The 26,633-nt window shown below is 46.7% G+C and overlaps 7 non-coding genes across 7 annotated transcripts; 5 read left to right on the top strand and 2 right to left on the bottom strand.

Annotated features, from left to right (window-relative positions):
• Positions 1 to 92: 92 nt before the first annotated feature.
• Trnat-agu (transfer RNA threonine (anticodon AGU)) lies at positions 93 to 166 on the bottom strand. Its single transcript has one exon. It is a non-coding gene; the product is annotated as a tRNA-Thr (tRNA).
• A 2,138-nt stretch (positions 167 to 2,304) lies between these two features.
• Trnag-ucc (transfer RNA glycine (anticodon UCC)) lies at positions 2,305 to 2,376 on the top strand. Its single transcript has one exon. It is a non-coding gene; the product is annotated as a tRNA-Gly (tRNA).
• Positions 2,377 to 7,962: 5,586 nt separating this feature from the next.
• Trnag-ucc (transfer RNA glycine (anticodon UCC)) lies at positions 7,963 to 8,034 on the top strand. Its single transcript has one exon. It is a non-coding gene; the product is annotated as a tRNA-Gly (tRNA).
• Positions 8,035 to 9,975: 1,941 nt separating this feature from the next.
• Trnag-ucc (transfer RNA glycine (anticodon UCC)) lies at positions 9,976 to 10,047 on the top strand. Its single transcript has one exon. It is a non-coding gene; the product is annotated as a tRNA-Gly (tRNA).
• A 6,854-nt stretch (positions 10,048 to 16,901) lies between these two features.
• On the top strand, positions 16,902 to 16,973 carry Trnag-ucc (transfer RNA glycine (anticodon UCC)). The gene has a single exon. It is a non-coding gene; the product is annotated as a tRNA-Gly (tRNA).
• A 6,965-nt stretch (positions 16,974 to 23,938) lies between these two features.
• Trnat-agu (transfer RNA threonine (anticodon AGU)) lies at positions 23,939 to 24,012 on the bottom strand. Its single transcript has one exon. It is a non-coding gene; the product is annotated as a tRNA-Thr (tRNA).
• A 1,985-nt stretch (positions 24,013 to 25,997) lies between these two features.
• Positions 25,998 to 26,069, top strand: Trnag-ucc (transfer RNA glycine (anticodon UCC)). Its single transcript has one exon. It is a non-coding gene; the product is annotated as a tRNA-Gly (tRNA).
• The last annotated feature ends 564 nt before the right edge of the window (positions 26,070 to 26,633 follow it).

The following is a 26,633-nucleotide window of genomic DNA, read 5'->3' as shown; positions in this document are numbered from 1 at the left end:
CGTAAAATTCCTGGTGCGTAAAACTCACGCACGCTGCACGTGAAAAGGGAGGCGTTCGCCGATTCGCTGCAAAATAAAAAGAACATCGGAGCAGGCACCGGTGAGATTCGAACTCACGATCTCCTGTTTACTAGACAGGCGCTTTAACCAACTAAGCCACGGCGCCGACGACTGCTCCGCCGCAAAAGTTCCCCCAACGGAGGAGTGCATAGACGTGCTCCAGTTTCCTTATCTGAGCGACTTTCAACACGCATGCTCGATCTCAGCAGGCGGGCCGACGCGCAGAATGTCAAGTGCCCCCTTGGCACGTGTCCAAGAAGCGGATTTGAAGAACATTATATGGTCACAAACAGGTTTAGGCCCATTGCACTACTCCTTCTTAAAAGCCTCGAGAGAAAGTTGCGCGCACTGAATTGCAAGGTGAACGCGGCGGGTGCAGGGAAGTCCGGCACAGATGCCTATCTTCCCGGAACACCGATGCTTATTTCCCCCCGGCTTGAACATTCCAAGTTGTGCAGCAGCTGGACGTGCACAGCCAGACCGTTATTCGGTGAAAAGCGTGAAGCCGACCTAAGCCGATCAAAGCCGACCAGAGCCTATCAAGCCGATCACAGCCAACTAAGCGCCTGCTGAGAGAGAAGCGAAAGCACAGGCTTTATAACAAAATTTTTGACATCTAGCGCATTGGCTAGGCAGTCAGTCAGTGGAGTGGACAAACTCAGAAGGTTCTCGTTGAGTACAAAAAACCTTTCAGTTCATGTCCTTCAATTTCGTATGTTGACACGCTAACGATCTATTGATACCGGTTCTTGTGTGGCCTGATGAGTCGGCAACGAAGCTGGAGTGGTAAGTACGCCAATCAGATGTACCGAGATCGACTCAATATTTGAATGTTGTGAAATCCCTCAGCAGCGATAGTTTCCATCAGTTCTAAAGAGTATGTTAGAAAGTGTTGCTTTCAATACTACCATCTGAGCCAGTGCAAATATGTTTCCCTCACCATGTCTCCCTGCTTATGAGAATTTAGTAATGCAAAGTCGTTAGACATTTTTAAGGTGAAGACTTTTAATCGAGGTATCTCACCGCCTCAATTTTTTTCTTCTACAGGTTGTAGGTCCTCCTCCAGGACTCTAATGCTTTATTTCTAATTTGTCGCCAAGGTCGTGGGTTTGATTCCCGGCCGCGGCGGCCGCGTTTCTGATGGAGGCGAAAAGCAAAAACGCCCGTGTGTACGAGATTTCGACGCACGTTAAACATCCCCAGGTGGTCAAAATTAATCCGGAGTCCTCCACTACGGCGCGCCTCATCGCCTGCGTTGCGTTAGAGCGTTAAACTCTACGATCAATCAATCAATTTTTTTTTGTCGCCAACTGGATATTTGCATACCGCCTTTTAGTGTTTCCGTCTGTTACGTAATGAGATATGTATTTAAGGTTGGTGCCGTTTGACACGTTCACGAGCCGACGTTGCCGGGCCTTGTCCCACAAGCCGCTCTGTTTGGCTATGACAGGCCCGACCTGTATGTGTCAATTGTGAAAGACGGCCATAAAATAGTAATTTATGATTACCATTGATATTGGTCGTAGTCGTAGATAGGAAAAGCATTATATCACTGTGTGAACGTCACAAACCCAACAATGACCCATAATCACCCGGAATTCGTGAAGGAATGTTGATAGGTCGCTTTATATGACATGCACGGCGCCACAGTGCGCTCGGGTTCCATAAGCAAGAACGGCTCTACACCGAGTGCGCCGAGAAACCGGTTTGAGGATCCCCGTTGACTATGCGTCGTTTAAAACAGCAAGTGAGGTTTAATGTGCAAGCAACAAAAGTTTTACACCTGCAAAAATGAAAGTTTTAGATTGGCAAGTTGCATTCTGTTTTGCTGGCCTTTATGAATCGCACAAATTGGAAATGAATAATTAAATATTTGAGTAATTATTGCTGATGATGTTGCTACATGGAGTCCCTGCTGCTCTGATGGCTGCCTAAACGAATTTTATAGCCGGCCAAGACGCCTGTCGGCAATATTTCTGCCGAATTACGTTACACAAAATTTTCTTTACAAAAACAAAGCCATTCTTTACTTAGCTAATTTACGCAATGTATCAAATGGAGCGGGAATTACTCCGCACGCTACCTTCCAACACTAGCAAAGATAAGTTTGAAGTTGGCGCCACAGATTCGAGCGGGAGCCCAGTGACCTACTTACACCTATCAGATTGTCGGCCTACGCCGAAAACAGGACTCGGCGCTAAAAAGATTCGCTACACTGCACTGTACGGAGTTTTCAGTGCGTCCGCGTCGGTGGTATAGTGGTTAGCATAGCTGCCTTCCAAGCAGTTGACCCGGGTTCGATTCCCGGCCGACGCAGTTTTTTTTTCTTCCCCGTTTCAGTGGTCAGCCCATTTTTCACCTCATTTAGCGAACTGTACAGCTTGTTTACGGTCTCCACTACGGTTGGAGGGAAAATCCGGAATTCTCGCTTAAAGCCACCAGCTCTAAAATAAGTCACTTATGTGGCATCCTTCAATGTTCTAATATCATACCTGCGAACCGACATTCAGTAATCTTGATAGATTACAAGCTGTTTCGTTTGCAGTTTGAAATGACGCCCTTTTTGCGGCTTTACAGAACCAAACAAGGTTTTGAGCCATGCGGTGCAAAAAGTAGCTCACGATGTCAGAATGAGGAATATTGTCGGAGCTCCGACAGTCTATCTGACGCTGCTCCTTGCAACATCTCTATCTCGGAGAGATTGAAGCCTCGTCTTGTGCCTTTTTTTTTGTACGCTGGTTTATTAGGTCGTCTACATCGGTTGCAAGTGCGGTTAATAATCGAATAAAATGATCAAGAAATTCCGCATAAAAGAACGACCGATGGCTCAAAAAATAAAAAAGGCGGAAGAACGTTTATATTGACGCCAAATTTCTCATTAAGGCTGTGCAATTGAACTAAAAAGAAAATTGGTTTATTCTGGGTCTGTGTGGCAATCGAACCAGGGGCCTCTGGAGTGCAAGACGAACACACTTCTCATACTACACCGCAGCCTTTTGTTTTCGGAAAATAACTTCGTTTGCAGGAATAGTGAACACAGCCGAAGGCGGATGCATGTTCACTCACTGTATATATAAAAAGAGATATCAATGAGATGCACAAAGCAGTGGAAAATCAACTGCAGGGACTGTCTGGAGGGATTTTGATGGATCGTGTGATATGGTAGATACGTCGCCACAGTGCGCTCGGGTTCCGTAAGCACGAACGGGGCCCCACAGAGCGCGACAAGAATCTGCACTTGGAACCTCCGCTGAGGATTCGACATTTTACACAGCAACTGAGCTTTGTGGAAGTAGCTTATACAGCCCACATAATAGTGTTTTCACTCTTTCAAGTTGGATGCCATACCTTAATTATGGTAATAACTATAAATGATAATTAAATAATTAAAAATAACTACTGATGTTGCTACATAGCGTCTCTGCTGCTGCCTGCCTAAACGAAGTTTAGGGTTGGCCATGTGGCCCACACGCAGCACTCTTCACCAGTTTTTCCAGGCAAACATTTCTTTTTTAAAGCAAAGTCATTCTTTACTAAAATAAATTACGCTGGGCATAACAAATGGAGCGCGAATTACCCCGCGCACCAAATGTCAACGCCAGTAAAGAATGGTTTAAATTTGGCGCCACTGTTTCGAGCGGGAATTTGCTTTGCGAGTTCGATAGCAGTCGGTGTCGGTGGTATAGTGGTTAGCATAGCTGCCTTCCAAGTAGTTGACCCTGGTTCCTTCCCGGCCGACGCATATTTTTTTCTTTGTTAATGAAATGGTTGTTTCGTTGCGATTCCCGCTATCGTTTAAATACGCACTTTGAGTTTAGAAAAAGGGCAAAATGTCCCACTTCAGCTAGTATGCCGTTTGGAGCGAGTAGTTATAAAACCAATCCATCATGGTTGCGGTTATCTACTGATGAGCAGTCGTTTCATCACTGAATCAACATCTAACACTCAGCTATTTTTCGAGAAGTGCTCATTATTCGCAAGCGAGAAACGCGCAACCCTATCTGCAGCAAGCGAGACATTCGGAAACAATCCGCCATACAATGGCGCTCTGTGTGACCGAACAATAGGAATCTCAAGCTGTACGTAAGAGCATCGAGTGGTCAAGGAAACGAAAAAAAGGTGTTTACAAAGTAGGATGATAGCAATTTACGTGCACAACATAAATTAAACTCAAGAGACCTTTGAGGGGGACTGACCTGATTACATTCCTATGGAACTTACTAATTCATTACTAATTCATTCATGCATTTATTCATTAGGAATTCATTACTACATTCTATGGTACTTACTTAAAAAGTATAGTGTACCGCTACAGAAGCTTTTGAAAAGTCAGAGGAATGGTCCTAACAATTTAGATTGCTTATTTTTAAATATACCACTTTTTTACTGAGGTAAAAAATAAAGAAAAGCACATCATGGTTTGTCCAGTTTTCACTAGATAACGCTAGCTGTTAAGCAAGCATTAGTTTTTTTTTTTAATTTAAGTACAGACGTGATATAACCCTACCTTCAACAAACTAGGCCGTTCTGAACATTGACATGTGTTTGTAAATCTTTTCGTAATGGTGCGCGATGGTTATTAAGTTCGTGGGTCATGAAGTTGTAAGGGGGACCCAGCTATACGAGTGAGTCCCCCTTCAAAAGGCCCGGAACAGGGTTACGATGATTGAGATTTTATGTGGGCAACCGCTGGAGTACCATCCAAGGAACGTCTTGCCGCAAAAAAAGGTTTAAATGCGTTGAGTATTAGCTGAGTTATCGTTCCTTAAAAAGGGCCAGCAATAAGGCCTGGAGCATTTACCCTATCACCGCGCCTCCAAAGCAGCGTGGAAGCTGTGACGCCACCGACCAAGCTCAACACCACCTAGAGAAACAGGGCGAGTTTCGTGATGCGCGTAGCCATTGGCTCCGCTAGGCAGTACGTCACGCATTTTTTTTTTTACTTAGCACCACCGTCCTCCAAACTTTCCGTTCCCAGTCGCTACATCGATATACTGCACCACTACTGCCAGAGCCGCCACCGTTACCGACCTTCCCTCCCTCAACACTTGCGACGCCCGAATATGGCGCAGACTCCAGACTGAAACATATTTTAACACCCCTATTCTTCACCATCTGCTTAGGTCAAGTTGTGACCCCGGATCCCGACTATGTGCCAGAGACAATTAGAAGAATATGAATGGGGTGGAGTGCATACGGTAGACATACTAAGATAATGAATGGCAGCCTACCATTGTCCCTGAAGAATAAAGTGTATGATAGCTGCATCTTACCGGTACTCACCTATGGGGCAGAAACTTGGAGGCTCACTAAGAGGGTTCAACTTAAATTGAGAACGACTCAGCGGGGCAATGGAGCGGAAGATGATAGGTGTAACTGTAAGGGACAATAAGAGAGCGGAGTTGGGTCAGGGAACAAACGCGTGTTAAGGACATATTAGTAGAAATTAATAAGACGAAATGGACGTGGGCAGGGCATGTAATGCGAAGGCAAGATAAGCGTCGGTCATTAAGGGTAATAGAGTGGATCCCTAGAGAAGGAAAGCGTTGCAGGGGGTGGCAGAAAGTTAGGATGGGCAGATGAGATCAAGAAGTTTGCGTGGATAAATTGGTCGCAGTTGGCACAGGACCGGGGTAATTGGAGATTAATGGGAGAGGCCTCTGTACTGCAGTGGGCGTAGATTGACTGGTGATGATGATGATGATTCTTTACCATATATCCCCCACTACATACCCTTACAACTTCCCCACCTGCCATACTCCCAATACGGCTTACCATCTTGTATGGGCATGCGCCGAACACCCAAACCCCCTTCCCTTCCTCACCCTGGAGCCGTGGGAGTGAAGGCTGACCAGCTCTCAGCTCGGGACTCTGGAACACCTGATCTCCAGGGCTAGTGCAGCAGCAGTCACTCGCGGCTTTCTGAAATGAGAAGAGGCCACCCACCTTTTTTTGTCGGCTCACACGAAAACGTTTTTCCACCACCACCCCCACCCCCGACGCGCAGGCTCTTCCATTAGGGGCTATTAAGACAGAACGGAAGTCTAGTTCATTAGAAAGATGGCCACAACTTTAACTGACACAACTTTAACACAAACTTCACTAAAATAAGCTCTATAACAACGGAAACAGAGTGAAGCCATGCCACCTGCTAGCGACTTTTCCACACTAAACCTATGACGCGTTATGAACATTTTGTTGCTTAGTTGAGGCCGAGGAAATTCGACAGATATTTAACAGGGGTTATTAGCTTGTAGAACGAGTGCGGATTTCATTTATCGCAGTAAAAATGGCGGGTTAAACAATGGAAGTTACGAACGTATACGCCTAAACATGCAAGCACCAGTGTGTGCGCCGCGCACTAGAGCAGCTAAATAAGCTACACTAAATAAGCATGGTGGCTCTACCGCGCACTAGGCCGGTCGAAGCTGCACATATCGCGTCACTGAGTTGGGATTGTCTGGCACGACACTGGCCAATTGGCGTAAGCGGCGCTGCCACTGACGTGACCCTGCCTGTCGAGTCATACCCAACGTTTTACGACAGGATTACTATCAACCGTAACAATGAGACAGGTGCAAGACCGACAAAAAAAAAAGCGTGTGCGGACTAGAGTCCTTGAGCTAAGGCCCCTCTAATTTGGGGCCTTACCTTGAGCGGTATTGCAACGCCACTACAAAGGAAGATGGTAACCAGGCTAACAAAAGCCATGTTTTTGCCCTTGGTATCTATACTAAACCGTTGGTATCTATAATAAACAATGTTTTTTGTATCTGCCCTCGACACGTCATTCCGCCGACGTCACAAAACACACGATACAGCGGGAGAATTGAAATTTTGGCTTGAATTGTTCAATTTCTCAGTGAAAATGAGCTCAACTAGTCTCCTGACAAGGCTGCATCTAGGGTCCGCAGTGGCTCGGTTCGTGCGTCCACCAACGCCAAGACATCGGTACCACCGGTGGAAATGGAAGGCGCGAGGATTCGAACTATTTTGGCTTACATGGACTAAAAAACACACCTGGCTGGCGCCGCATCTTTTCAAAGTTCTACGAGTTGTGCCGCGCCTCCGCCAGATGGCGCCACGGGTCCCGCGACCGAGAGAAGACGCAGTGAAACATCCCCCTCGCGAGGGGCACGATCAAATGCAGAGCATTTCCGGGGGCGCACGACGTTAAATAGTTTGCGTTACGTTAATGTTGTTGCACTTGGGGCAACTGCTGACGAGAGAGCGCTCGTCAGCAGTAATTTCAATGAGTCAACGATATAAGGCGCGTTCGTAGCGTCCCATTCTCTGTCGGCTTTGCGGTGCAGTGGGTAGAGCACCATGTACATTGCGTTCCGCCCGCAGGGTCGAGGGATCGAAACCGGGCGCCGGATAGTATTTTTTTTATATATAGTAGGGACAACGACGGTGCGGACTACGGACGTCAACGCGGGTGACATCGTGAGTTACTGAAATGCTCTGCATTTAAAAAAGAATTGTTTGATGCTAAACAAACGCTGAGGGCACTATAAAGCACCAAATGTTTCAAATAAAACAAACTTGTATTCTGTCTCCAAGGTACCTTTAATAGCAGCTGCTGCACTGCTGGCTGCCAAAAAGATATTAGGGCGGCCAAATGGTCTGTCCGTAATAATGTCCCTCGTTATATCAGACAGTTTTCTTTACGGAAACAAGCACATTCATTATTCGCCTAATTCATGCTATGTATGTATCAAATGGAGCGGGAATGACCTCGGACTCCAACTGTGAACGCTAATAAACAATGGTTCGATTTTAGCGCCGCCGGTTCGACCGTGAGTCCATAACTCCATTTGCTACTCTCCGTCTCTTGGTCTGCACAAAAAACAATACTCGGGGACTCACTACACAGCACTATACGGAGGCCCTGAGTCGTCCGCGTCGGTGGTATAGTGGTTAGCATAGCTGCCTTCCAAGCAGTTGACCCGGGTTCGATTCCCTGCCGACGCACGTTTTTTTTTCTTCCCCCTTCTGATGGTCAGCCCTTTGTTCGCCTCATACGTTGAACTTTCCAGATAGACTGCGGCGCCTGATATGCTTTCAATACGCAATTCTGCGGTTTAAATTTCGGCAAGATCGCACAGAAACGCAGTTGAATTTTTATTCATATGTCAGAGCGAAATATCTGGAGACAAAATCACAATGGTGACAGTCATCTACTTCTGAACTATCGTTTAATCACCAAATGAACACCGTTCCTAACCCAAGCAACACTGAACTCGCCAAAACTGAAGTGTGTCTCTGTTTGTATGGGTTATAGCTATTTTTAGCGACGTCTCGTGATTCGAAACCGAGGAAAGGGGAAACCCATCTGCAACAAGCGCGACAACCGACAACAAACCCCACAAACAACGGCGTCCAGTTCTGCGCCCGAACAATCGGAATTTCAAGCTGTACGTAAGGGTCTAGAACGGTGACGGAAACAAAGAAAAGATTGTTCAGAATGTAAGACGATAGAAATGTACGCACAAAACATGAATTCACTTCAGGGGCTCTTCGGAGGGGCAGAAAAGAAGTGGTTTCGAGAATTCCGATGGAGGCGAAAAACGGATGGAGGCGAAAAACCAACTCTAAAACAAGTCCCTTTTGTGGCATGCTTCAATGTTAGATATCATCCCTTCGAACAGACATTCAGTAATCTTTTGATAGGGTATAAATTTCTTCGTTGCAGTTCGAAATGACGCTCTTTTTGCGGCTTTACAGAACCAAACGAGGTTTTGAGCCATTTGGTGCAGAAACAGCGCACGATGTCGGAATGAGGAATACAGTAGGAGCTTAGACAGTCTACGCAACGCTGTTCCTTGCAACACCTCTTCCTCAGAGAGATTGAAGCCTCGTCTTGTGCTATTTTTTGTTCTCTGGTTTATTATGTTGTCTACATCGGTTGCAAGTGCGGTTAATAATCGGTTAAAATGATCACGAAACACCGCACACAACAACAACCCATGGCTCAGGGAATAAAATAGGCGGAATAATGTTAATATTGACGCCAAATTTTTCAGGAAGACGCTGCAATCGAACTAAAAAGAAAATTGATTTAATTTGGGTCTGTGTAGGAGTCGAACCAGGTGCCTCTGGAGTGCAAGCCGAGCATGCTTCTCCTGCTATACCGAAGCCTTTTGTTTTCGAGAAATAACTTCATTTGCATGAATAAATATGTGTGCAGTAGATCAATATCTGAAGGCATCAGTGAACACAGCTGAGGGCGGATGCATGCTCACTCCCTGTGGGTCTGAAACGAGATATCAATGACAGGCGGAAGCAGTGGAAAATCCACTGCGGGGACTGTCTGAAGGGATTTTGATAGGTCGTGTGATATGAGAGAAACGTCGCCACTGTGCGCTCGGGTATACCGTAAGGACGAAAGGAATTCCACAGAGCGCAACAAGAATCCGCACTGGGAACCTGCGCTGACGCTTCGGCATTTTAAACAGCAACTGAGATTAGTGCAAGTAGCTTATATAGTCCAGATAATAGTGTTTTCACTATTGCAAGTTGCATGCAATACCTTAATTACGGCGTTAACTATAAATGATAATAAATAATTAAAAATATATTCTGATGTTGCTACATAGCGTCTCTGCTACACTGCCGCCAGCGTAAACGAATTTTAGGGCTGGCCAAGTTGCCTGCACGCAGCAATCTTCGCCAGTTATATCAGGCAAGCATGTCTTTTCGAAAGCAAAGCCATTCTTTACTAAACGAACTTACGCTATGTATAACAAATGGAGCGAAAATTACCCCCTGCACCAAATGTCAACGCCATAAAATGGTTTGAATTTGGCGCCACTGTTTCGAGCAGGAATCCAGTGACCTACTTACTCCTCCGTCTTTCGGCCTCCGGGCTTAAGATAGTCCTTAGACTGCTCTTTGCGGGTTCCGGAGCCGTCGGCGTCGGTGGTATAGTGGTTAGCATAGCTGCCTTCCAAGCAGTTGACCCGGGTTCGATTCCCGGCCGACGCAGGTTTTTTTTATTCATCAAATAGTTTTACCGCTGTTCATCTCATATAGTTAACTTTCCAGCCAGATTGCAATCCCCGCTGTTAAGTGCGAATGCAGTTTAAGCGACCCTGAACCTGCGTCCACCGGCGATGTCCGCATAGCATACCCACGTTGGGGATTGGCCAGGAATCTCCTCGTCTTCCTTGGCAACGGGGGGAGATGGGCGCGCGCTGCCTGGCCGCTGACATGGCACATACCCACGTGGGGGATTGGCCAGGAATCGGGCGTGAGAAGGGCTAATGCACCCGCTTAAAGGAGTACTGACACGAAATTTCAAAGCTGAGATCCGCTCTAGCAATCAAGTACAACGACAACACAAATAGGTGTCTGTGAATAAATGCATCTTTCTTTCTTTGTAGTTGTGTGTGTGTGTGTGATCCCTCTTTCGCGAACATTACCGAACCGCGCAAATTCAACTCGTGCATTCGCACTTTCACATTCTTCCCCTCGGGGAAATGCGGGGAATTTTTGTTTCAATTAGCACTTTGAGGTTAAAAAAATCGGGCAATGTCTGGCAGGAACGTGGTGCCATCTCCGCTAGTATGCCGTTTGGAGCGGAAAGTTTTACAACCGCGCCGTCATGGTTCCGGTTATCTACAGATGAACAATCGTTTCGTCACTAAATCTACATCTAACGCTCGTAGCTATTCGTCCCGAACTGCTCATGATTCGCAAGGTAGACAAACGCACCCCATCTGCGGAAAGCGAGCCATTCGGCAACAATTCCCTCATACAATGGCGCTGTGTAAGTCCGAACAATAGGAATCTCAAGCTGGCTGTGAGAGTATCGAGGGGTCAAGGAAACTAAAAAAGGTGTTTGCCAAGTAGGACGTTATACTTTTACATGCACAACATAAATTGGCGATATAAATTTACACGCACAACATCAATTGACGATATCAATTTACATTCACAACCTAAATTGACGATATAAATTTACATGCACAACATAAATTGGCGATATAAATTTACATGCACAACATAAATTGACGATATAAATTTACATGCACAACATAAATTGGCGATATAAATTTACATGCACAACATAAATTGACGATATAAATTTACATGCGCAACATAAATTGACGATATAAATTGACATGCACAACATAAATTGGCGATATAAATTTACATGCCCAACGTAAATTGGTGATATAAATTTACATGCGCAACATAAATTGACGGTATAAATTTACATGCACAACATAAATTAAGCTCAAAAACCCTTTAAGGGGACTCACCTGATTAAATTCCTATGGGACTTAATAATTCATGACCCACGGGCTTAAAAAAAACATCTTGCACCGCTACGGAAGGTATCGCATTTTTCATAGGAATGTTCCTAAAGGCATAGTTTGCTTGTTTTATAAATATTTCACTTCTTTACTGAAATAAAAAAAAATTAGCAAAAACACATTTTGGTTTATCCAATTTTCAATAGATGGCGCCAGCTGTGGAGCAAGAAAGAGCTTTATTTTTTTATTTCAGTACAGAAGATATATATCAATAAAATAAGCAAACTAACGCCGTTGTGAACATTGATATGTATTTGTAAATCTTTTCGTAATGGCGCACGATGGTTTTTAAAAGGTCCGTGGGTCATGAAGTTGCAAGTCCCATAGAGTCTCCCTTAAGAAGTGCCGATAAGAAACGGTTTTGCTGATTTATATTGAGGCGAAAAACAAAAACACCCGTTGGCCGAGACAGCGAGCACGGCAAAGACGATTAGGTCGTTTATTTTAATTCGTATCCCGGCACAACGGCGCTCCTAACAGCCTAAGTGGAGCTACGTAGTGTAAATGCTCAAAAAGTTGGAACTTGACTATTTTAGAGGCTTTCGCATTCATTCGTCTTCGGACGCACACTATGGAAGCAACGGTGACGCACGCATAAAACGACACTATGTTTTTTACCAACGACCTGGATACCGGAAGCATAGCTGATACTTATCGTTACCACTTCATCTCTCTCTCCAGTTATATAACGTTTATTTCTTGTTTTTTGTTGCGCGCGTTTGTGCGGTATTATCATTATTCCTATTACATTAAATCCGCATGTGAATTGCAGCTGTCATTTGCGGTTGCAAGCCCAACGTTACGCAGGGCTGACCTCAATTCAGTACGTACCCCTTAGAGTTTCCACATCTCTCTCTCTCTCTCTCTCTCTCTCTCTCTCTCTCTCTCTCTCTCTCTCTCTCTCTCTCAAATGCCTTTGCTGCCGCAACTTAAACGCAGTAATATGCGATGGGTTGATCTTATGACGCAATTGAGCATAATGCTTTCAGAGCAACTGATTTCCACACGTGCCATTCATTGCAGGAAACAAACCTTCGCAGTCGCATCTGCACACACATCCACCGCAGTAAAGTTTCCCACGCGAGAAATCGCTCGTTTCCTAGTCGACTGAACATTCCTACATCGCACCCTATTACTCCTTTCTCGCTCATCTAAGAGCCAGCTTGGGCACACCGGTATATGCCCGGAAGCGAACACAGCAACATACTTCCCCCGGGGATACGGGCGTTACGTGAAACATTTTAGGGAGGTGTTTGAAGCCGCCGGTAAAATAAAAGGAGGGCGATCCTGCGTCCAAGCAATACCCCAGTCGTTTTTCTTTTCATCTTTGCCATTTTTACGTTTGTTTATATAAGGTAATATATCGATGGGGTGTGTTGATACCATGGGCAAACAAAAAGTCGAAAGGATGGGGATGCCGCACTCAGAAAACCTCTGAAAGGGTTCTTGACGGCGAAACTCCCCCCTACACCCTGCCTTCACCCCTGATGGGAGACACCTATCCGGGCTGCCACCATCTGTCACCAAGTCCAGAATCCTAACCTTCCCAATCTAAAATTCAGTAAAGGTCCAGAAATTGCCCTCACCCAGTGGTGATCACGATTCAAAGTTTCATTGCGGAGGACCGACAAACGCAAAGATCTTCATGACGATGGTGTGATAAGAGAGGATGTTGATTGATTGTAGGGTTTAACGCGCCGACGCAACGCAGGCTATGAGGCGCGCCGTAGTTGGGGGCTCCGGATTAATTTTGACCACCTGGGGATCTTTAACGTGCGCCGAAATCTCGTACACACAGGCATTTTTGCTTTTCGCCTCCATCAGAATAGCGACCGCCGCGGCCGGGAATCGAACCCGCGACCGCGTGCTCAGCAGCGCAACGCCTTAGCCACTGAGCCACCGCGGCGGGTAAAGAGAGGATGTCAAAACAGGATTTGTAATAAATGCGCTTGTTTTATATTTTACCATATGGGTTAGTGTATATGGTCATCACTAAGACAAGGAGTCTAGGTATTGAAGCCTTGGTGCAGTAGCATCTGATGCCGCCATAGTTTTGCGACATGACATAAAGACAGGTAATATTATGGGTGTTATGGTATGTATTTGAAAAAAGTCATATCTGCAAATTAGCTGAAAACTTAATGTAAGAGAACATGGGAGGATCTGATAAACATTGAATGGGGTAAAGGTATGCAATGTGACCCGCCGCGGTGGCTCAGTGCCTAAGGCGTTGTGCTGCTGAGCACGAGGACGCGGGGTCGATTACCGGCCGCGGAGGCCGCTTTACTGATGGAGGCGAAAAGCAAAAACTCCCGTGTGTACGAGATTTCGGCGCAGGTTAAAGATCCCCAGGTGGTAGAAATTAGTCCGGAGCACTCCACTACGGCGCGTCTCATCGCCTGCGTGGCGTCGGCGCGTTAAACCCTACTATCCAAGGGTATGTAATGTGTATGCATTTCATTGATGTGACGGCTTCTCTTCATGTTGCACATCTCACATTCAACAAGCATATGAAGGATGGAATGCTGCCCCCCCACTCCCCCTCACACACATACAACCATCGAAGACACCGCAGTTTTTTTTGTGTGCCAGTTATAAGGTATGAGGGTGTGATGTGCATGTGGCGATTTTTATCCATCACCGAAGACTAACCTGGCAGGAACAGGTGTTTATTCGTTGCGCACACATGGACACGCAGCTCACGCCACCACGACTTCACCTTTGCCGAACGACATCCCCACCCGCCTGCCCTTAACCCTTACCGCAAACTTGCGCACTTTGTGCAGTGACGCAGGACGGTCACCATGTTTTGTAGTGCCGGTCCCTGATACGGAACAGGTTAGAATACAGCACACTGGACAATGGTTCAGTACCACAGCCCGGTTGGTAGTTGATCAGAGGAGCTTGTAGGCGACCTTTCTTTACACCGGAGAATACGAAGATGTGCTTGCAACAATCTCTACCACTAACGTCTGCCCTTTTCCCCGGCCAATTTCTAATAGTAATGAAGTATCTCTTCTGTCCGTGTGTACCCCTCTATAGCAGGCTAAGGTGTGGCATCACCTTGTTGTTAAAGATAGTGTTGTTTTGTTCCTTGCGTTGGAAATCCCAGGTCGACAACGCTCCAAAGAGTATGTTGAAAAACGTCAGTTACAATACTACCATTTTAGCTAGTAGGAACGTGTTTCGCTTGGCAGGCCTGCCTACTTTTGGGAATTTATTTATCCAAAGAGTTCCAGTCCCACATTTTTGGAATGAAAATTTGAAATGGGAGCATTTATTTCCGGTAACTATAGTCTTAAAAGAACTTGAACATATTTTATATTCTCTTCCTGGATGCCACTATTTTCTTCTCTTTTTTTTCGGTAAACAGGATGCTTGTATATCGCTTCTATGTTTGTAGCGTAACGATATACATGTTTGAGAATCTTTCCATTTGCAATGTTCGATAGCCGACGCTGCCGCGCCTAGTCCTACAAGGCTTTCCGTTTGGCTATGCCAGGCCCAACCTGTATGTAGGAACTTTGAAAGGTGAGAGTACAGTTATTATGATTATCATTATCCTTCGTTATTGTTTGTCCTCGATAGGAAAGCGTTATATCACAGTGCAAACGCAGCAAGCGTAATGACAAGTAATCTGAGTGAAATTTGCAGACGAATTTTCATAGGTCACACACGATATGACAGACACCGCGCCACAGAGCGCCGAGTCATATAAGCCCGAACGGGACTACACAAAGCGCACCGAGAAAATAAATTTGTACTCACCGTTGGTGCTAGAACATTAAAAAAAAAGCGACTGAGAATTAATGTGAATGAAAGTTAAAATCATGAAAGTTTCAAATTAGCCAATTGCATTCTCTTCCGCTGCATTTCACTACTTATTTATCTGCTTTTATTACATCTGTAATTATCTCAAAAATCTTCTGATCTCTTTTTCCACCACGTAACATTATCATTTTAATACTAATTACAATCACTCGCTGATTAATAAGTCAGAGGGGCCATTAAGACAAAACGTAAGTTTGGTTCATTCGAAAGATTGCCTGGTTAGAATAACACTGAGACACATTTAACGCAAACGTCGCTCAAATGAGCTGTATAATAAGGAAACAGAGAGAAGCCATGCGACCTACTTGCGACTTCGCACTAAACCTATGATGCATTATGGGCATTTTTTTGCTTAGCTGAGGCCGACAAATCCGACGCAAATTGAACAGGGATTATTAGCTTTCCGAACGAGATATTTGCGCTTATATTTAGCGCACATTCTATTTATCCCAGTAAAAATGGTGGGTTTAACAATGGAAAATACGAAAGAACTCGTAAACATAGAAGCACCAGTGCGTACGGCGCGCACTATGCCGGTCTACGCTGCACACGCATCACGCGCGTTGGGCTTGCCTGACAGGACACGGGCCGACTGGCGTACGCGGCGCTGCGCTTACGTGACCCTGCCTGTCGAGTCATACCCAATGTTTCACGATATGATTACTATCAACCGTAAAAAGGAGACAGGTCCAAGTTTGATCCTGTCAACCCCCCCCCCCCCCCCGGAAAAAAAGACGTGTGCGGACTGCAGTCTTTGAGCTAAGGTCCTTCTAATTTGTGGCCTTACCTTGAGGGTTACTGCAACGCCACTACAAAGGAAGATGTTAACCAGGCTGAAAAAAAAAAGCCATGTTTTGGCCGTTGGTCCTTAATAACCTAATATTTTTGGTATCTGCCCTGGATACGTCATTGCCGACGTAACGAAACACACGATGTAGCGGGTGAATTGAATATTTGGCTTACCTTTTTAATTTCTGAGTGAATAAAGCATTCTTTGATGCCGGAGAAATGCCCAGGGCACAATAAAGCACCAAATCTTTCGAATAAAATAAAATTATATTCTTTTTTCATGGCGTATTTAATAGATGACGTGTCAACACAGTGTCTCTAGTGCGTTGCGGCCTGATAAAGAATTTTTGGTCCGGCCAAGTAGTCTGTCCGCAATAATGCTCCGCCATTATATCAGACAACCAACCGCGGTCGCTCAGTGGCTAAGGCGTTGCGCTGCTGAGCACAAGGTCGCGGGTTCTATTCCCGGCCGCGGCGGCCGCTTTTCTGCTGGAGGCGAAAAGCAAAAACGCCCGTGTGTACGAGATTTCGGCGCACGTTAAAGATCCCCAGGTGGTCGAAATTAATCCGGAGCCCTTCACTACGGCTCGCCTCATCGCCTGCGTTGCGTCGGCGCGTTAAACCCCTACACAATCAATCAAATATATCAGACAGAATTTTCTTTACGGAAACACGACAAATTCCTTATTCGCGTAATTCTTGCTACGGATGCATCAAATGGAGCGGGAATAACGTCGCAGAAAAACTGTGAACGCTAGCAAACAATGGTTCGATTTTAGCGCCGCCGGTTCGAGCGTGAGTCCACTGACCTATATTTAGTCCTCTCTGTCTCTCGGTCTCCGCAGAAAACAGCACTCGGCCGTTCGCTGCACTGCGCTACACGGAGGCCATACATCATCTGCGTCGGTGGTATAGTGGTTAGCATAGCTGCCTTCCAAGCAGTTGACCCGGGTTCGATTCCTGGCCGACGCACGTTTTTTTCTTCCACATTGAAATGGTTTGCCCATTGTTCACCTCATATAAAGAACTTTCAGATAAATTGCGGCGACTTCTATGCTTTCAATACGCAATGCTGAGGTTTGAATTTCGGGAAGATCTTGCAGAAACATGGTTTAATTTCCATTCATATTTCAGTTAGAGCGAAATGTGTTTAGACAAACCATAACGGTGACAGTCATCTGCTTCTGAACGATCGTTTCATCACCAAATGAACACCGTTCCTCACCCAAGGAACACTCGCTGTGACTGAACTCACCTAAAATAAAGTCTGTCTCTGTCCTTGTGGGTTATAGCTATTTTTCGCGACGTCTCGTGATTCGAAACCGAGGAAAGGAGAACCCCATCTGTGACAAGTGAGACGACCGACAACAAATCTCACAAACAACAGCGTCCTGTTCTGTGCTCAAACAATCGTAGTGTCAAGCTGCACGTAAGGGTCTCGAATGGTGAAGGAAAGAAAGAAAACATTGTTGGGAATGTAGGACGATAGAAATCTACGCGCACAACATGAATTCAGTTCGGGGCTTCTGGGAAGGGCTGAAAAGAAGCGGTTTCGAGAATTTTGATGCAGGCGAAAAACGGGTACAGCCATTTGTGGACGCTGGGGCGAATGACGATGGGCTGACCACAACACTGCATTATCACCCCCCCCCCCCGCCTCCGCACACACAGACACCCAGAGGCCTGTCAAACGTGCTTCTACAAAACATGCCGCAACCTTGTGTCTATGCTGGCCGAGCTTACCGCCCCCCGTGGACGACTTACAAGCACTAACTGCTGTTATTCATCAATCCCCTGGAGGTAATACTTTACAAATTTATGCAGACTCCACGGCAGCCATACGTGATTTACGTGGAGTCAATAGCAACTCAGCTATGTCGAGGAACGTTCGTGATATGCTGGATACGTATACTCCTGCCCTCTTCGGCTCTCGTGGGTCCGGCGAAGCACGATCCCCGCTGACATTGCGGCGGATGGTGCCTGCCACCCTGCGTTCGTTCCACGACCATTACCTTTACTGGCAGTAGATGCCCCAGGACAGTTTCTCCTAGAGAAAGGTGATCTTCGTTGCGTCACATGAGCTCTAATTCCACCGTGTGGAACGGACCTCTCTAGCAGACTCGCACGCTGGGAGGAGGTCTTTGGTGCGAAGACTTTGTGTTGGTGTAGCCCTCTTTTCCGCTGCTACCCGGGAGTGGCGAACAAGCTACAATGCCCCGTTCGCACAGAACTGCCCCTTTTGCATGGCTCCTGCGAAGATGCGGGCACTGACGCCTGCTACGGACGTGCCCTTCATTGGATGTGGCTAGAACACGACACCTTCGAGGCACAGGTCTCCACCCTAGCAGACCACTGACCTTCATCGGTGGATATGGGGACGGCACCACCGCTCCCTCCTTGAGTTTCTTCGCGAAATGGGAGTAACGTATACTTGGAACGTAGTCTTTATGCCATCGGGTCTACTATTGCAATAAAAAAGAGCGTTGCTATCTATCGCCGCTGTCGACCTTCATGCCGGCCGAGTCGACGCGGACACGGCACCACGCGCCGCAAAAAGTTCCGGTGGTTATACGTAGCTGCCATCTAGAGATCGCGGTTCGTCGACACTTCGTTTGCACAGTTGCTGATAACGAGTCGTGATGTCATTCAAACTTTCGAACTTCGCTGTACTCCGGCCGAAACGATGCAGCTCCCGGTCGCTCAGCCTGGCGCAGCTGATAACTATTGCAGCCATTACCGAGGGTGGTGGTGTTGAAGATCTCCGAAAGAATTTCCTCGCAGGCATTGTGCCAGTAGCGGCAAGTTCGACACAAACACAGTTTAGTTCGTTCGTAAGCAAGCTGCGAGCTTCCGTTCATGAAGCGAGAAGAGTTAATTTTGTAACCGAAGGGGTTGTTCGACATTCACGTTAATTTGCACGTGTTTTAAATGGCGAGACCATATACAATGAACTACACTCCAAAAATATGAGGAGTGCTGGGCATTAGAGTAAACATTTTTGTTCCATATGTCACTCCCTTATGAAGCATTGGCCTACTCTTCCCAGGAGTGCGCGTGGCGTCGAAACGAGTGGCGAAATACTCCTCGTGCGATTTGCTTGCTTCTTTCCATCCGGGGTGACTTGAGAGAGAGAAAGAGGGATACACTTTTATTGATTCCTGTGGTTTAGCGAAGCGTGGTGGCCGCCGGATGAAGTCTGGAGGCGATGGTGGCAGCTTTTGTGACCAGGTGTTTTTGCATGTCCAGGTCCGAGCTGCCCAGCGCACACTTCCACTGCTCATCACTATTTACATACTGGAAGGCACCTTGGGGGCATGCCCACATGGAGTGGACAAGTGTGGCGGGGGCGCCACATAGGAGGCAATTCGGTGAGGGATATTGAGCGGGGTAGATGCGATGGAGTACTGCCCGACAAGAGAGGGTATTCGTTTGCAAAAGTCGCCAGAGGCGTTCCTGATAGTTGGTGAGCCCTGGATGAGCGGGGGGATAATGGCGGCGGGCGAGGCGGTAATGCACGACGATGTCGTGATAAGTGATTAGTCGGTCCCTCGCGGATCGGGCACCATGGTAGGGGGTGAGGCTAGCCCGGGCACAGATAGTAAGACCTCGTGCCACATTGTGGGCCGCCTCGTTCCCTCCCAGACCAGCGTTCGCCGGGTTCCAAATGATTCGACCGGAGAGATCGGGGGATTTTTGGAGAGGATTTTGGATGCCGCGAGGGAAATTGACCCACGGGCGAAATTTTGAATAGCCGTTTTCGAATCTGTGCTTATAATTTTTGGGGTAGGCGGGGTCGTTAATGGAAGTGCTATTGCAGCCTCCTCTGCACCGGCTGGGGAGGTGGTACGCTCGGTGAGAGAGGTAACAGGGGAGCTATCCGGGCTGTTGATGGCTGCGAGGGCATAGCCATCGTGATGGTGGTATTCTGCCACATCGACATGCGTGATGTCTCGTCGGATGGGCAATTTCTTCGCAGTGCTCGCAGTCGCTCCTCCCTGCAAGCCCTGTGGTACTCGGGGGTACATGTTCCGTGGGAGGGGACGAACGCGGAGACAGCCATGGGTGGTTCTTGGGATGGGGACCTTCGGGTCGGAGATCTCTGGTGCGCGGATACCCAAACGTTTTAGAATGTGCTCACCATTGAGGTAGTGTAAGGTTGGGGGAGTTTGTTGATGTGGTGGGCTGGAACCCTGTATGGAAATTGCAATGCCATCTCCAATGCAGCGTTCTATCACTTCCTTTAGGCGTGAATGAGCTCTATTGGCTGCGGCGTGATCGCATACTGCAGAAGGGTACTACTACTCTCTCTTGGAAAGCATCTCCTTACGCCCCAATAGCGTTCTGCTATTCCCCGCAAGGCAGCGTGTTTCCACTCCGCCTGCTACTACCCCCACCCTCCCCACGATGGTACTGTAGACAGTTACAAGCAAACAGAAAAGGACAAGCTACTTTGAAATATGGAAAAGAAGGAAAAACGAGCTCAGACTTTATTTTCTAAGAAAATATCAAAACAATCGGTTCATTCTGCAATTTGACACAAAAAGCAATTTGTTTGGAATTTAAAATATCACAGCCTAAAAAACGGTTCCTACTCCAAATCCACACAGAATGAGACGTAGCTCCTATTTAGGACACATTCAAGAAAAATTCACAAATAAAATGCAGCAAAGCAACGAAAACACTGAAACTACAAACAATAAACTATGACAACAAAAATGACATCAACACCCACAAATAACAAGGTAGTGGCATTAGCGCGGAAAGCATCTGTAGAAATGCAGCAGTGGTAGAATAGTTAACAGTATTCAAACAAAACAAAATGGACTTAGTACATCAGTGAGTGGTTCACACGGACGGGAAAGCCAGCTCTCATTTGGAACACATTAAAAACATTTGCAAATAAATTTTGCGAAATTAAAATCTGGGACTAAAACAACTCATCTTGGATTACTATTAACGCGTTACGAGATGCCATCAACACAAAGATAAAAAGACACTAAACTCTGCAACAGATGTATGTTGGTGGGACAATAAGAAACCGCAAGCAACATTGCCACTGGGTTTGTTAGTAGGCGGTGGTTCCCAAATGGGAATGTGCTAGTAAGATTAAAAAGAGGGATAACTTGGTAATAAAAACAAACCCCTTCGAGCTGAATGCCTCATAATGTTGGTGGCGGCGTTCAGAACTGTACGGACCAGGGCACCGGGCTTGAGCCGAAGTAACGTCTCCAGAAACAAGAAGGTAAGCTTCGCCTTTGAAGCGGATTACACACTGAACAGCCAAAACACAGACAGCAGCAATGGGAACCCATCCACAATGTCCAAGGCTGTGAGGAGAAGTGTCTCGAATGCGACGGCCACTCCTGCTGACGCCTCGGGGTTCTCCCTCTCTCTTTCTCTCCCTCTCTCTCTCAAAAAACATCTTTGGGCAAGTAGCGTCTTCCCCTGGTTCCTACATCGGCAGAAAGAGGGAGACACTTAAGATAGGTTCTACAATGAACAAACAATTGACGAGGCTGAACAATGTTAAATGAAGTTTTATAGGTGATAGCTTAGTTTTTGCGCCGAGAGCACGCAGTGAACCCGTATTGGAATCCAATACCGCTTGGCGCTGTCACCAGTCTAGATGCGCTGCCCCAACAGATGACACGCAAGCCAAACGATCTACAAAGGGAAGGAAACACGCCATGACGTCGTCCCCAATACAGCATGGCGGCGTGCAAAACACCAGCATATCCGTTCGAGTATTCGAAACTAATGCTTTGGAGTGCTCATGTGTCGGAGAATGTTTTAAGTCACAAAAACGCCACATGCACACTCGACCCGTTTTACTAATAGATATAACTTTTAAGCTTGAGCTTTTGGGATAATTGCAAACACAACGCGGATTGATTCTTAGTGTCCTTTGCGAAGAACAGCCACCGTTTGTTATCCGCGTGTATGCATGACCATTATGCTTTCGAGGGGAGTTCCGGACCCGTTAAGAGAAAACGAAGTAATCTGAGAGGGCGTGGCGAGGTTCATAGCACGAAGCGTTCCATGGCACGAGCTTACACTCGGCACTCTATAACGAAGGGTTCCCATCCACGTCAGTACACCGCCGACAGGAGACAGTTGAAACAAAGGATATTGGGAAGAAAACGCATTGCACACACGCCAAAGGAACAAGCCATGGCACGAAGCGTTCTATGGCGCGAGCTTAAAATCGGCACCCTAAGCGAAGGGTGGCTGTCCACGTCAGCGCACCACGGGCTCGTGACATTTGGAACAACGCAAATTGGAACAGTTGGAACAACGCAACGCGAGAAGTTGAAACAACGCAAACGCAAAGGAACAAGCCCAATGCAAGCAGATGCGCCGACAGCGCAACCTGGAATTCAGCGAAGACGAAGTTTCACGGGGGCGAATTCCAAATTTAAAACAATATTTCCAGGCGCGGAATTTGGCCACAGTTGTTTGATTTTCGCCTAGAACTTTACTAAGAACGTTTGAACTTCACTAAGAAGTTTGCTCAAATAAAAGTGCAGCGCATCGGTGGGTCGCACGGTGAACACAAGGACACTGGCGTTCTGTGATTTGCCGCTGGTGAAAGAAGAAGGTGACACGAACGCCACGCCTTCGTTCAACCACTTTCACACCCTGTAGAGAAGCCAACTTTTTTGTGAAGCATGGGTAACAGGTGCTGACTTTTCCTTCTGTTATTTTTTTTAAAACTCCGCATAGCGTTAGAACGTCCGCGACAGTAGCCATGCATTTAACGGCTATATAAAGATGTCCCGCATGGAATTAAAGCACCGGGGAAGTTGGCGCAAAAATGAATGCGGTTCTCTGCTTGAAGGAGGAGGAGGAATGAACATTTATTGAGCAAGAAAGAGAGAAAAATTAGCCCCATCTTCCCGAAGGGAACGCTGAGTAGATGCGGAGCATCTCGGGGTTCCGTTGTGTTTCCGTTGTGTTCGTAGTCGAATTTGGGGGACCCACTAACTGACGGGACTGTTGCTTCCATCACACTTCATCGGAAGAACGGAGTGAAGTGGGGTCAACCGCAGTAACCGCTGAAGTGAACGCGCGGAGCGCGCTACCCAATATACATTCAAGGTTGAAGGAGAGGATACGAGAGGAGGAGAGATGCACAAGCGCCGAGCATGTGCCGCGAAAGCAGAAGCGACAACGCGGGATAAGCGAAAGCGAAGTGCACGCAGCTGGTACGAGAGAACACGTGGCGGGAGTATCGCGCAGCTGTGGGAGAGAGGGAAGGAGGAGAGTTGCACATGCGCAGTGTGAGTGCGGACGCCGACGCTGGACATGCCCAGACTATAAGATGCTCCGCATCTAAAAAAGCGCCCTTCTACTCTAGGCAGAAGGATGACCAGCGCAGCTGGGAGCACTGCGAGGAGTGCATGAAACACAGCACGCTTGTTTCTAATCAGCTGAGTGAAACTTGGAAGGACTTCAGTTAAACTCTAGGGCTCAAACACGGGGCTATTCATTTCCCTCCCGCGTCGGGGATCTTGCACTTTGTGTAGCACACGATGTCAAAACCGATTGGCCGCGGAGGACAGCAGTCGGGCCGCACCGAACCGTGAGACGACCAATCTCCCGCCAACACAGCGGACATGCCAACGGTGAGTGCGGGAAGTTTGGCTGTGTGTGTGAACGCCTACACCCCCCTCACTACCCCAGCCGCCTCCCAACGCGTGCACGTGTAACCCTGCCACCGGTGATGTGCCTGTTTTTAGATGTGAACCACACCGGCTAAACTGCTGCTACGGAAGCCCTTCTGAACGATAAAAAAACATTGGCAAGAACGTCACACCACGAGCAAACAAGGAAACACAGCCACTGAGCGCGAAATATTCGGGTACTTATTCACGCACGCTGCATGAAAAAACAGAGGCGTTCGAGGATTTACTTTAAAAAGAAAAGGACATCGGAGCAGGCACCGGTGAGATTCGAACTCACGATCTCCTGTTTACTAGACAGGCGCTTTAACCAACTAAGCCACGGCGCCGACGACTGCCCCCCGCAAAAGTTCCCCCAAAGGAGGAGCGCAGAGACGGGCTCCAGTTTCCTTATCTGAACAACATTCAACACACGCAGGCTCGATCTCAGCCGGATGGGCACACGCGTAGAATATCAAGCGCCCCCTTTTGGCACGTGTCCAAGGGGCGAATCTGAAGCACTTTATATGACCGTAAACGGCTATAGGCCCATTGAACTACTCCTTCTTAAAAGCCTCGAGAGAAAGTTGCGCGCACTGGATTGCAAGGTGAACGCGCCGGGTGTAGGGAAGTCCGGCACAGATGCCTATATGTTCTCGAAATACGGATGCTTACTTATTTCGACCCTGATTGAACATTTAAAGTTGTGCAGCAGCCGTACGTGCACAGCCAGACCATTATTCAAAGAGAAGCCGACCAGCTGAGTGAGGAGCGAAAGCACAGTCTTCAGAAAAAAAATTTAATATTGAGCACAATTGTCAGGTAGTCAGTCAGTGGAGAGGACAAACTCAGACGGCTTTCGTTTAGCACTAAAAAGGCCTAGATGTTACAATACGGCTAACAAACTATTTCTACTGGTTTAGGGATGGCCTGATGTGGTGGAAACGAAATTGGGGTGGTCAATTCGCCAATCATATGTACCGTTAATTCGCCAATTAGATGTACCGAGTTATATTCAGTGTTTCCATGTCGTAAAATCCCTTGGCACTACGATTTTTCCATTCGTTCTAAAGAGTATGTTCCAAAGTGTTGCTTACAATACTACCGCATGAACTTGTGCTAATAGGATTCGGTCAATATGTCTCCCACTTATGAGAATTTGTTAATGCAAAGTGGTCTCGTTAGACATTTTTAAGATGAAGACTTTTAATGGAGGTGTCTGCTTCCCCCTCCCCTTTCCACAACGCTGCGGAAGGGTCAACGTCATCTTGCACATCACTGCCCTGCAAGATGTGGCAAAGACTTAAAATCTTGAACGGTCTTGCAGGTGAAGGTTTTTCTGAGATCCCGAAGAATAGCCTAGAAAAAATGTCTGTACAGGTTGCCGGTACTACTCCTGGGCGATAATAGTTTTTTTATTTGTCGCGAACAGGATGTTTGAATTCCCCCTATTAGTGTTTCTGTTTGTTACGTAATTAGATATGTATTTCAGGCGCTGTTTCAGACGTTCGCGAAGCGATGTTGCCGAGCCTTGTTCCACAAGCCGTTGTGTGTGGCTATGACAGGCCCGACCTGTATATGCAAACTGTGCAAGGTGGCAATAAAATAATAACATATATAATTATCATCAATGTTGTTCATAGTAGTACGTAGGAAACGCATTATATCACTGCGCGAACGCGACAAACACACCTATAACCCATAATCTCTGCGGAATTTGTGAAGGAATGTTGATAGGTCGCTTGATATGACAAACACGGCGCCACAGTGCGCTCTGGCTCCATAAGCGAGAAGGGATTGGAGATCACTGTTGTCTTTTAATCATTTAAAACAGCAACTGAGCTTTAATATGCATGCAACATAACTTTTACAGCTTAATTCATGAACGTTTTAGACTGGCAAGTTGCATTCTCTCTTGCTCGCCTTTTTGATTCACACTAACCAATAATGATTAATTAAATAATTTAGTAATTATAGCTGATGATGTTGCTACGTGGAGTCCCTGCTGCTCTGATGTCTGCCTAAACAAATTTTATTGCCGGGCAAGTGACCCGTCAGCAATAATTTTCCTCAATTACGTTGCACAAAATTTCCTTGACGAAAACAAAGCCACCCTTTACTTAGCTCATTTACGCAATGTATCTAACGGAGCGCATATTACTCCGCGCGCTACTTACCAATACTACCAAAGATTGGTTTTGAATTTGGCGCCACCGATTCAAACGGGAGCCCAGTGACCTAGTTATACCTCTCCGTCTCTCGACCTCTGCCGAAAACAGGACCCGGCGCTAAAAATATTCGCTACACGGCGTTATACGGTAGCCGAAGGTCGTCCGCGTCGGTGGTATAGTGGTTAGCATAGCTGCCTTCCAAGCAGTTGACCCGGGTTCGATTCCCGGCCGACGCACTTTTTTCTTCCATTCAAATGTTCGGCCGACTGTACACCTCATGCAATTAACTTACCGGATAGGTCGCTGCACCTACTATCCTTTCAATACACAATTTTGACGTTAAAAATTTTGGCGTCGTTCCATCCCAGCTAGTATGCCTTTTGGAGCGGAAAGTTTAAAACCGGAGCCATCACGGTTGCGGTTATCTACGGATGAGTAATAGTCTCTCCACAAAATTAACATTTGTGGCTCACAGCTTTTTTTCGCGAACGTCTCCTGGATCGGAATCGAGGAAAGGGCAGATACACCTGCAACAAGGAAGACAACCGGCAACTATCCTTCCAAACAATGGAGTCCTTTCGTACGTGCCTGAACGACTGGGATCTAGAGCTGCGCTAAATGTATTGAGCGGCCAATGGAACGAAAAAAAAAAGAACATTGTTCAAGCACCAGGGCGATAGAAATGTACACGCACAATATGAATTCTGCAAACAAAGACGAGATGCGGTTTCTGGGACTTCCGTTTTTATTGGTGTTTGGAAGTGCACCGTTAATGCGATGCTGTCACTTGTGCGAAGCGA

This window comes from Haemaphysalis longicornis, unplaced genomic scaffold, assembly GCF_048455015.1.
Source record: "Haemaphysalis longicornis isolate Haplotype H1 unplaced genomic scaffold, Haemaphysalis longicornis Haplotype H1 scaffold_2, whole genome shotgun sequence".
In the NCBI taxonomy this organism is placed as follows: Eukaryota; Metazoa; Arthropoda; class Arachnida; order Ixodida; family Ixodidae; genus Haemaphysalis; species Haemaphysalis longicornis.
The sequence above is the reverse complement of the archived record's forward strand: the minus strand, read 5'-3'. Positions and strand labels throughout refer to the sequence as shown.